Source organism: Sorex fumeus, unplaced genomic scaffold (assembly GCF_029834395.1).
Source record: "Sorex fumeus unplaced genomic scaffold, SorFum_2.1 ptg000095l, whole genome shotgun sequence".
Taxonomy (NCBI): Eukaryota; Metazoa; Chordata; class Mammalia; order Eulipotyphla; family Soricidae; genus Sorex; species Sorex fumeus.
Genome location: NW_026606152.1, coordinates 18,327,042 through 18,338,824, shown reverse-complemented (window position 1 = coordinate 18,338,824; position 11,783 = coordinate 18,327,042). Strand labels below are relative to the sequence as shown.

The following is an 11,783-nucleotide window of genomic DNA, read 5'->3' as shown; positions in this document are numbered from 1 at the left end:
TTCCTCGGAGATGAAAATCTGAAGCCACACATCTTCCTGCTGCAGCTAACCCTGCCAAGCCTGGCTCTACCAATGCAGCTCAGCCAAATGCTGCCAATTTTTCCCCGTCAGCCACTGCATTTTTGACTGGTCCTTCCAATCCTGCTAAGTCCATTTCAACCAACCTATCTCGACCAGGTTTGCAGAACCCTAGTAGCCGGCCTATTCATCAGCCTGCAGCTTCTAGACCTGATCCCTACAAGACAGCAGCTGGCACTTCTCTACAGCGGGAGGCTCCTCCTGTCTGTGTGAACACGCGCCAGTCTCCACCCAAACGTCAGAGTCACTTTCTCCTCCAAGACTCCGTTTCCAACCTAAACCATGGAGAAAGCCCAATGTTCCCGAGCCAGTCATGTCAAAGCCCATCACCAAAGAGCAGAGACCAGAGCGTGAGGCTATGAAAAGGAAGGCTCAGCAGGAGCGTGAGAACGATGCCAAACACACCTCTTTGGGGGAAAGTGCAGTTCTTTATTGAGAGGGAAAAAGAGTTGGACATCTCTCTCTACTATGGCTACGTAATGTAAGAGCTGGAATGGTAGGTTCCACTTTAGGTACCAGATGGTTGCCCTAGGCAAACACTGAAATGCCATACACCATTTATTTATTCTAATTTTTTTTTTCAAATTAAAGAGATCCATCGAACTCGGGTCGGCCATGTTGGCTGTGTGCAAGGCAAATGCCCTACCGCTGTGCTATCACTCCAGAGATGCATCATAGTTAATTGATTGTTAATAAATGTTCTGAATTTTGAGATGCTGTCAACTGTGGTTGATTTTGGGAGTGGCTGGGTGTTGAAGGAGGAGCTGGGAAAGAATGGGAATTTAGATAGAGGAAAAAGGGGGAATAGACAAGCCTCTAAGAAATACAAACATGGTCCAGGGCAGGGGAGATACCATGATCATGTAGGTGGTTTTCCCAGGGTGAGGCCCATCCATTGCACTTGGGATGTGCTGACCCCTGTGATTTCCCCAAATGTGGGAAACTCGACTGCATAAAGCCCTTAAGAGGAGAAATTGCATGGGCCTGATGAAGAGTGGGGTAGGGTCAGAGGAAGAGTAAGCTGACAGTGCATTTGCTCTGCAAGCAAGAAGGACACAGTTCAATTCTTGCAATCTTTTATGGTCCCCAGAGACCCACCAGATGTGAAACTTGACCACAGAGCCAAGAGTAAGACTAGAGCACAGTCAAGTATGCCCATCACTGGTGTCCTCGAAAAAAATGGGAGAAATGGCACGGTTTGCAGTTTTCGGTTAAAATAATAAATTTGGAATAGGCTGAGGAAGGCAGATGAGTCTAAGATGATGAGAAGAAAAGTAAAAATTCTTCCATAGAGGCTGTGTTTACACCTCATGGCCTCCTTTGGAAAGGAAGCAAATTTGAGACACATCACTAAAAGGTTTGGGTGGTCTATCCATAAATGATGGTTGGGGAATGCGAACACATACACTGTGGAATAAACCTACCAGATGAGTGATCAATGCCCTCAGAGTCATTCAAGGATGACTCTTAACAAGGAAAAAGCCAAGAGAACAGTTGACGCATGAAGCCTGAAGATCAGCTCCTGGTAGATGCTAAGATAAGACACCATGTCCTCGAGCCCTCTTTTCAGCACCCCTAGCTGCACAATTTCAATTATTCCCAACAATATTCAGAGTTGCTATCGTGGTGACACTTTACTAGTGAGTTTCAACAATGCGGTCCATTGCCTATGTAAGTCTTTGGATTTGTAAACTCCCCAAGGTAGCCTAGCCAGCTTTCAGGAAATTTCTGGTGGCGGGAGCTCAAATTATATTAGCTTGAGGGGCTGGTCTTTGGTCTACCATGGTCCCTGTTGCCTGTAGCTTTCTCTAAACATCGCTTTTAACTGCCGTTCACACAAGAACCAACTTTATAAATGACGTTGTGGTTCCATTGTGGTAGGTACCATACAAAGACATGCATCCTAGGTCACCACTCCCAAAGCAGTTAGTACGAATTGACCTTGAGCCTGGAAGGTTGTGGTAGAAAGAGATGGTCCTAGGAGAGTTAATGCGGTGATGGATGGTTGGAAAGGAAACCGGGAAGGGTAGCGAAGTGGAAATCTGGTGATCATCATGGGATAATTGGTGGATTTTTTTCAAATACGTTAAAATATTTTTGAAAATGAAATTCAAGACAAACATACGAAAATAAGATAGGTTCCAAAGTACAGTTTACATATAAGACCCAGAAAGCTGAAAGGGCTGGCATTCCTTCTGGAGCTTTTAATCATACCGTTTACTAAATATGTTATTTTCACATCAATTACCTGTGGAGAGGAATAGTGAGAAACAGAATGCCACCAGAAAAGCAAACTGGATGACCACCTTCATTAAAAGCCAGGTGGAAGGTGTTCACATGGATCCCAAGTGCAAATATATGTTAACAGGAACATATATTTAACCAACTCTGCTTGGTACCAGTAATAACTTTGTTGAAAATGGGGGGAAATGAAAGCAGTTTCTGACTGACATGAGACTAACCAGTTAATAGATTTTCTCAGGAAAGGGTAGTTGACTGGCTGGGAACAGAAAAACGTGAAAAGTGTTTTGCTACCTTTAATGTATGGCTGGAGGGAATTGATCCCAGAAATCACTTAAAACTAACAAGCTTCAACTCTCTTGAAGGAATGTTGTATTCTTAATCACTTAATCACTTAACTTCCCGTTAGTCTTCGATTTGCTTGAGCGGGTGCCAGTAACATCTCCATTTGTCCCTGGCGCGTGCTAGTGTAGCCCAATGGCATCTGTTCGCTCCGGGAACATGAAGGGCCTCAAACCGATCGTTAATGATCTTGACGAAGAAGTCAGACCATCTGGAAGTTGGGCGGCCACGCGGTCTTTTGACATCCCGAGGAATCCAGTCGGTAACAGCTCTAGTCCAGCGGTCGTCTTTAAATCTCATTACGTGACCAGCCCATCTGATTTTCGACACCTCGGTAAATGAGACAGCGTCCCTGATTCTTGATCGGCGATGGATGTCAGAACTCCGGATTCTTTCTCTCAATTGAGTGAAACATGATATTCCAAGCATAACTCTTTCTATTCTTCCTTGGGAGACCTGAATACCATTCTCATCTTGTTTGCGTAGGGCCCAGGTCTCTGAGGCATATGTTAATGCAGGAAGAACAGTGGAATCAAAGAGATGTGCCCGGAGCCGGAGGTTCTTCATCCTCTTAGCTATTTCTTCGACGTTCTTGAAGGCATTCCAAGCCGCTCTCTTCCTCCTGCACAGCTCGGGTGCCAGGTCATTTGTCATGTTGACCTCTCGAACTAGGTGCACATAGCTGATGCTTTCGGAGATGGTCGTTTCGTTGAGAGCGAATGGGGCAACAGGAACAAGGCTGCTTCTCATAAACATTGACTTCGTAAGATTCAGCTGCAGTCTTATCTTCCCACACTCACGGTCAAAGTCGGCCAGCATCTATCTTCGTTGTCTACGCACCAACATCTTATTATGATGAAAGAGAAATTGAGAAGTTCTACATGGAGCTAGAGAAGTTCTATAAAGAAGACCACACCTTCTACAAGATCATTGTGCGTGATTTTAATGCCAAGATAGGACCGAGAAGATCAGCTGAAGAACTTCACATCAGGATCCATGGCCTAGAATGGAACGAACAGGGTGAGAGACTGTCTGAGTTCATCATGTTGACCAAGACCATTCATGGTAACTCACAGTTCCAGAAGGCAGAATCTAAACGATGGACATGGGAGTCTCCCGGTGGAAGATTCCACAACGAAATAGACCACATCATATTCACTTGACGGTTTTGCCTGACAGATGTCACTGTTGTGCCAAAATTTCGAACGGGATCGGACCACCGTCTCCTTCGTGCAAAATTCTACTTCACAGAGCAGGGAGAAAGGGCTACAAAGTTCAAAAAGAGAACTCTCAGAATGACCACCAACTGTGAACTCTTTGGTACTTTTGAGGCAACATGGGAAGATGCCATTGTTGACAACATTGATGAGGAATATGATCGACTGGTTCAGCACCTCCATGTATGGGCGAGGAATTCCAAGAGAGAGATAAGCACAAAAAATCGCCTTTCTTCAAAAACTCTTGAGCTAATTCGCCAGCATGGTTTGGCGCATGCCTCAGGCAACCGCAAGCTAACATCCGAGCTCGCAAAGCAGTGCAGAGATGCGATCAAGGAAGACCTGAAAGTGAGAAGAGCAGAAGTACTGGTAGATGTGGCAGAAGCTGGGAAAAGTATTCGTAACACCCGCCTGTCCTTCACCAACTACAAGACCAAGATGACTGCCCTCTGACGTCCTAAATGGATCCATCACATCCTCCAGCATGGCAATGGAGAAGATTATCCAATTTCTGTTACTATAAATTGTTTATTGAGATATTATAATTGTAATGTTTTCAAGCTAAGATTACATTGATGTGGACATTTATATCTATTTGTCTACTTTTCTAATTGTTTCCTTAATATCAATACTTAAAAGCTAACTTACTTATGACTGGATATGTAGCTCAGGACAAAAGAACTTGGCTTGCATGTATGAAATTTTGGTTTCTATTTTTAGCACTATAGAAGCAAAAGCAAAATCATTAACTGTGTTTGGAAATATGCTTCAGTGGTAAAATATTTGCCGCACATTTCTGAGGTTATGAGTTTGATCCTTGAATTTTCTTATACACACACGAAAGCTAACTTACAACAAAGTCTCACACTGGAGACCTAACTGGGCCCGCTCAAGAAAATCGATGAACAACGTGAGGACAGTGACAGTGACATTGACTTAATGAACATTAAACTGCTTTAAGCTATATATTGCCTAACTATTATACAGATTTATTTCTCAATAAAATAACTTTAAAAGGCCTATTTTCTAGCATCTTTGCTAGGGAAAGATAGCACCTGATATTTCAATACTCGTAATTTGGGGGACATTTTAATTTATCATTTTATTTTGTGCTCTTTGTCTACCAGTGAACTTGAAAATTGCTCTTGTGTGGTACTACATGGAAAATATTATGCTATGGTTAATGAGTCAGAAACAGAGGGACAGACATAGAAAGATTGCATTCATCTGGGTAATATAAAGTAACAAAATAAGACACTAACACACAAGTACAACTGTCATAAATACCAGGTTGTTCACTCCATGACTTAGAGGCCAGCTTTACTCTCTAGGGGTAAAGGCAGTGCAGATAGAGAATGGACCACCCAATAAAGGGTGCTGGGAAGATCTGCCCAGGATGGGAGATGCCTGTTGAAATTAGTCTATGGACCGAACAGGATTGCCACCCAATGTCCCCTTTGTAGATCATAGCACCCAAAAGGAGAGATAGAACAAAAGGTAGTGCCCTACCAAAGAGGCAGGGTGGGATGGGGGATGGGGAGTAGGAGGGATACTTGGATTGGTGGGAGTGGAGATTGGCCACTGCTGGTGGGATGGGTACTCGATCACTGTATAACTGAAACCCAAGTGCAACAACTTGTAAGTCTAAACTATACCTCATGGTGTTTCATAATAAAACAAAACAAAACAAAACAAATTTCAAAAAAAAAGAAAATTGCTCTTGTGTTTACTAGTCATTTACACTTCTTTCAATAGACATTATATGATCATGGTTTATGCTTATTTTTTCTATCAAGTTTAATAGCGAAATATTAATTTATTTCACAACACTAATTTTTTAAAACCATTCATCCTTGGCCTATCATAATAATTGCCAGTATTTGTTGGTGTTGCTGGTTTTTTGATCACTTAATTTGCTTTTTGTCCTTTTCTTTCAGATTGTAAAATTTTGGACAAGTGAGCATATGTTTTCCTTTATCTTCTACAGTTTTAAACTGAGAACAATTGTTAGTCTTGTACAATTAAAATACCTTTGCATTTACTATTTCTTCTCATTTGATTTACTTTAACACATCTAGATTCATCTACAATTTATCCTAGTATGTCTTGTAATATTGAAAGAAACCACCATTTTTTTCAATCATAGCACTGTAGCACTGTCCTCCCGTGGTTAATCTATTTGCTGTAGCGGGAACCTGTAACATCTTACACCAAATTGTGAGACTTGTTGTCACTGATTTTGGCCTATCGAATAGGTCATGGGGAGCTTGCCAGGCTTTTGCTATGTTGACGAGATACTTTGGGTAATTTGCCGGGCAGAGGAATCGGAATCAGGGTTGGCCTCCTGCAAGGCAAATGCCCTACCCGCTGTGCTGTGAACGTTATTTAAAATATACTAGTAATACCAAATGTTGTTTCTTTAACAGTGCAATATAAACGATTATTTAGTAATTTTCTTGATTTGTTAATGAAATAGCTAAGCTCTTGAGTAACATGGGAGTATTTTTCTAACACAGGAGTCTGAGGAAAGTGAAACTGTTATAACTGTCTTGTAGGATTCCATCTCCCTAGCCTGCTTCATTCTACCCCGCTCTCTATCCAATCCGGTCTTCTTCTTGGGATTCTGACCTCCTGATTGGCTAGCCTCTACCTTTCAACTGCCTACTTTATGACATCATTCTCCCACCAAACCAACCACCAACTGATAGAATCTTGGCAGTCCCATGTAGTAGTTTGTAAACAAATTTGAATCAGCATGGCAAGTGACGAGTGACCAATGACCAATCACCAGTGAGCAGTCGTTTGTACTGAACACTTGTGGTCTTAAGCCGCTGCAGTGTTCAGACGTACTCTCGTACCGTCTCCTCTTCTCGTCTACCTTTCATCGGTATTTCCTCTTCTCTGACCATGTCAGGTAAGGAATAATACTTTTCAAAGCTTTTCATTAGATTTATCATCCCTTAACTTAGCAGTCAAGGAAAAACAGCACATAGTAATGAAAGAATATATTCAAGTAGAATTTTATAAGCCTCATTTTAGCTTGACTTTGACATTTGCTGTGTGATTTTAGACATTGGCTTACTTTCTCTCACATACAAAGTGTTTTTCCTCATTGATTACATTATATTTTAGACATACTTAGGAGCTCAAATACACACACATACATAAATACATATATATATGTATATATATATGAGTGTTGATTGTCTGTGTTTCTTTTTCCTTTTAATAGTGAATTTTTCATGATATCCATTGAAAACAAGTAAATCAGATACCATATTTTTACAGAAACAAAATATAAATGCTGTGGAAAACTGTTAATATATACTAGTATGTGTTCTCTGTAATGGTCTCTCCACTTGTATTCATACTTCAGTATTTTAAATATAGTGATATTACAAAGTAATAATCATTAATTTTTGAGATTTGATTTTAGCCAGGTAATAAGAAAATATGGGGCATGAGTAAGGTCTGGAGTGCTGAGGGTAGGGAGGCAAGCCCTCAAAGGTAAGAAAGTTTGGGAACACTTTCATCAAACATTGACCAATCGAAAGCTAGACGTGATGAGGGAGAAATAAATACGAAAGAAAGAACGAAAGAAAGAAAGTAAGAAAGAAGGAAAGCAAGCAAGCAAGCAAGCATAGGGACGTCGATTATCAAGGAAGGGGAAAACGTTTGTTCAGAATGTTGAAGAGAACCACAGAATTAAAATCAAAAAAGAAAGGTACCAGTAGGTAAAGCAGATTATCAGAAAGCCATCCTTGCTGGCATTTTTCCTTATTATCTCTTAGAACACAGTACTTGGTTCTTGACAATTTGAGTATAAAGACGCTTCAGAAATGATGCTTCCCATAAATAGCTAATAGTGCTGATCTAGGGCGGTGGAAGACACATAATCTTCAATGTTTTTATTACATTATGGTTTTAAGTACATGTACACGCTGCCTGTTAAAATTAAAAATTGGTATATTCTAACTTGAATAAGGAGATTTGATTCATTTGTGTGGTAAGTAGGTTCCAGGTTAAAGCGGCTTCTCATCTTTACAAATATTATTTCATGTGATTTTTTCTTCCTAACATGAAAGTATTTTGATAATAGTGAACTTCTGTTTTAAATCCTAAGAGGAAAAAGAAAAATCAATTCTCACAGATCTAATTACACATTTTTGTCATATTTGTGAATTAAGATTTTTCCTACATTAAAGATATTTTATTGGATTTTGGTGCTCATTTATTAAACATTGAGAAGAACGTTTTCCTGGTTGATAAAGCTAATTCTAATCTAGGGGTTGAAAGTAAATTTGCAATATTTTGTGATCACTTTTTAAATGGTCTTTTCTGTGTCTTGTGTGATCAAGTGAAATCCTATGCTGTGTTAAACACGTGTTGTTTGCTGGTTAATATTCAAAGGTACTGATGAGAATAATTTTTTGTACTTTCGAAATTTCTTTCTGTATTTTACTCATTTAAAACATTTCTTGTCTATGAAATACAATCACGCATAATCCTATTTTCTTTTTGTTATGTAGTTACTGATAAATCCTTTCTCTTTAATGGACTGGTAAAGTGTGCACTCAAAAATCACCTTCTATTCCATTTTTTGGCTAGAAGTTTTTTGTAAAATAGAATACTGTCTACATATTGTATATGTGGAAAAATTTATAATAACCTTATTGCACTGTTTTATTTGGTTTTGTTTGGGATAACAGCCACTGTTTTTCAAGGCCTACTCTTTGGTCTGCTCTCCATAACATACTGTACTATGCTACTTGCCACGGAGTCCAGATTTCATTAATATCTATATTCTTTTTCAGTTATGTGATACATATTTTTCATGATGTTTTCTTTACCCTTCCTCCTATGTAAATCACATGAAATAGAAAAATTATATTCATGTATGCATTATTTTTCTTAGAATTATTAATAACTACATTTTAGACAAACAGTTTAAGACACAGAGTTTAAATAAAGTTTTGCTTCAAAAACATTTCTTTGAAAAAACTCAAGTTGTCATTTTTGAAGTGGATCAAAAATGAGGGTAAACTTCAATGCATCCACAAGAGTAAGTCGTATGTGAACAGTAAGTAACAGGTACTCATGGCACAAGTCAAATGGAAACCTGATGATTACAATGGTAATAGTTGTAAAGACCCCAAATGTCTAAATTAATGTAAGGTATCTTCCTTCTGGTTTCTGGACTTGTAGTGATCATGCAGGGTCCTGGCCAAAAGTCCACATGCTTTAGGATGTGTAACCTGGAAATTCAAAAGGCACTGAGAGAGATAGTACTGGAGGGCATAAGGCACTTGTCTTGTACACAGCCAATCCAGTTGAATCTCTGTCACGGCATACACTCTCCTGAATGTTCTAAGGGGTCACTCCAGAGTGCAGAGTCAGGAAGAACCCAAGATCACTGTCAGTTGTTGGTCCAAACTCTACACCACCCTACGCCCCGCCCAACAAAATTTATTGGAATATAGGAAATCTCTTTGCCATCTCTGGGCCTCAGGATTCTTCTTGTCCACTGAATGTTTTCTTTTCTCTTAGACTTCTTAATTTGAAAAAGCTTCCATTCTAGGAAACAGCATAGGACTCAGTAGGAGGCAATCTACAGGAATTTCTAGGGTAAGGAGAACTGTCTGTAAGCAAGAAATCCAGGTACAGACATGATCACCTGGCTCTTCTACAGTTCTGTGTTCACTTTGGGAGCACGATACGAAATGCACAAAGTGCCAGAAAGTTCCAGGCTTTGAATCACCCCAAATTGTTGGAATTTTGGAAACTCAGTTGACTGTTGGTACTAGAAGCATCTCGATGGCTTAAATTTTAAGTTCATATTGTTCCTCTCAGTGTTGAAGGAGATTATTAGTCTCACAGATTTTTTTCATCACCCTCTTGTTCCTTACAGAAAATTTTCAAAATCCATCTGTATTGGGAACTGCACATACTCTGCAGCTTTCCCTTCCCGTGGTGAACAATGCAGCTTCCCTAACAGGAAGTGTCTGCAACTACTCCAGAGTATCTGCTCCAGCTGGTAGTTCTGCTTGGCTCCTGCCCTCAGCCTCTGGCACCTCTTTCCAACCACTGATGGGTAGTGCCTATCTTTACCAACATTTCAGCACAACAATGCTGTCTGGAGTGTTTCACCAGAGTCATATATCCACCTCAGCTGCTTCCTACCTGAGTGTTTTGGAATGGGATATTGCAGGAAGTGCTGAAGAGAAATCTTCCATGGGAGACTTTTCTGTGACTATTCTTGACCAAGACACCGCTGTCTCTTCCATATCTATGGCAGCTCGCTATGAGAAAATCCTAGATACCAACAACACGGTGTCTGTGTACCCATCACTTTCTGCCAGTCTTGTGGAAAGAACACCATTTCTGGTTCCACATCAGAGTCAAAGCCTGTCACTTCCCTACCAGGAAGGAAGCCAGGTGTATTACTATCATCCAGGCAATCTGGGAACTCTCCTTTCCGGTCTGCTGTTCTATGACTCCATTTCATACACTGGGCTAAATGGCTCTGCCCCCAATCTTACAGCAACTCATCGCGAGAGATGGTTATGGGTCTCAAGGAGGTTCAGCCCGCAAATAACCAAATACCAGACTCCTACTCTGGAATGACTTCTCTCTGTCTGCTCAACCTATCACAGAATTGAGTTATCAAGGTGAGGAAAACGGAGAGAAGAGAAAGAAAATTCAAAAATTGGGGTCAAATAAGAGGAAAACTGATCGTAGAGAGGTGGTATTCATATACACTGAGATTTTTAAATTAAAAAAAAATCTCAGTTCATGTTTACTCCCCTCACTCATTTTACAGCATGTTATTTTCACACTCAATATAAGAGCTCCTAATGGAGATTGGAAGTTATGATAGTATAATGGACATCTAAGTTTCTTATAATGAAATGTCAGGAGCAGAGAAAAGAATGCCACATTTTTTCCCTTGTTATTTCATTTTTTTAATTTTTATTAGTTAAACGTCATGAGGGACAGTTGTAGACTTACAAATTATTGTGATTCGATTTCATTTATACAATCATGGAGTACCTATCCCTCCACCAGTGTCCATTCTCCAGCACCACGGTCCCAGTATTCCTCCTACCACCCATACCCCCCATCCCACTCAGCCTCTGTGGCAGGAAATGTTACATTTTTCACTGTTCTATGTCAGCAGGCCTCAAGAATTACCACACTAAAAGTAAAATACATTTCTTAAACTAGTGTTTTGTTATTTTCTTAAGAAGTTTCAGAACTCTAATTGTAATGGTACCACTTTAACTTTCCCTTCCATAAATGAACAGCAAGGTTCTGAATACACTTGTGGTTCAGAGATTCTGACTCAAATCATGAAACCTAGAATCTGTACCTCAGCACAAATATCACGCTGAATTAGTGCTTCATTCATACTCTTATTCTATGATATTAACGGCCTTTTATTTGTCCATGAAAGTGAATAAATTGACAGTACAATACATTACAAAGCTAAGCTCTATATGGCACTTATTAGTTTGTAAAAGTAAAGTAAAGGCCCTCCCGTTGATCATCAATTTGCTCGAGCGGGCCCAGTAACGTCTCCATTGGAGACTTTGTTTTTACTGTGTCTGGCATATCGAATACTCTCGGCAGCTTGCTGGGCTCTCCGAGAGGCGCAGAGGAATCAAACTCGGGTTGGCCATGTTGGCCGCGTGCAAGGCAAATGCCCTACCCGCTGTGCTATCGCTCCAGCGGTATTAGTTTGAAAATCTATAATTACTTAAAAAAAAAAAACTTTTGTTTGGAGGACGTTGAATCTGTGTCATAGACCGAAGTGCTCAGGGATTACTCCTGGATCTGTGCTGGGGATCACTGCTGAAGATGCTTAGGAGATCATAGGTGATGCGAAAGATCAAAGTGAGGTCAGGT

General features: G+C 40.2%; 1 pseudogene; it reads left to right on the top strand.

Annotated features, from left to right (window-relative positions):
- The first annotated feature begins 919 nt into the window (after positions 1–919).
- Positions 920–1,030, top strand: LOC130041046 (uncharacterized; annotated as a pseudogene).
- Positions 1,031–11,783: the final 10,753 nt, after the last annotated feature.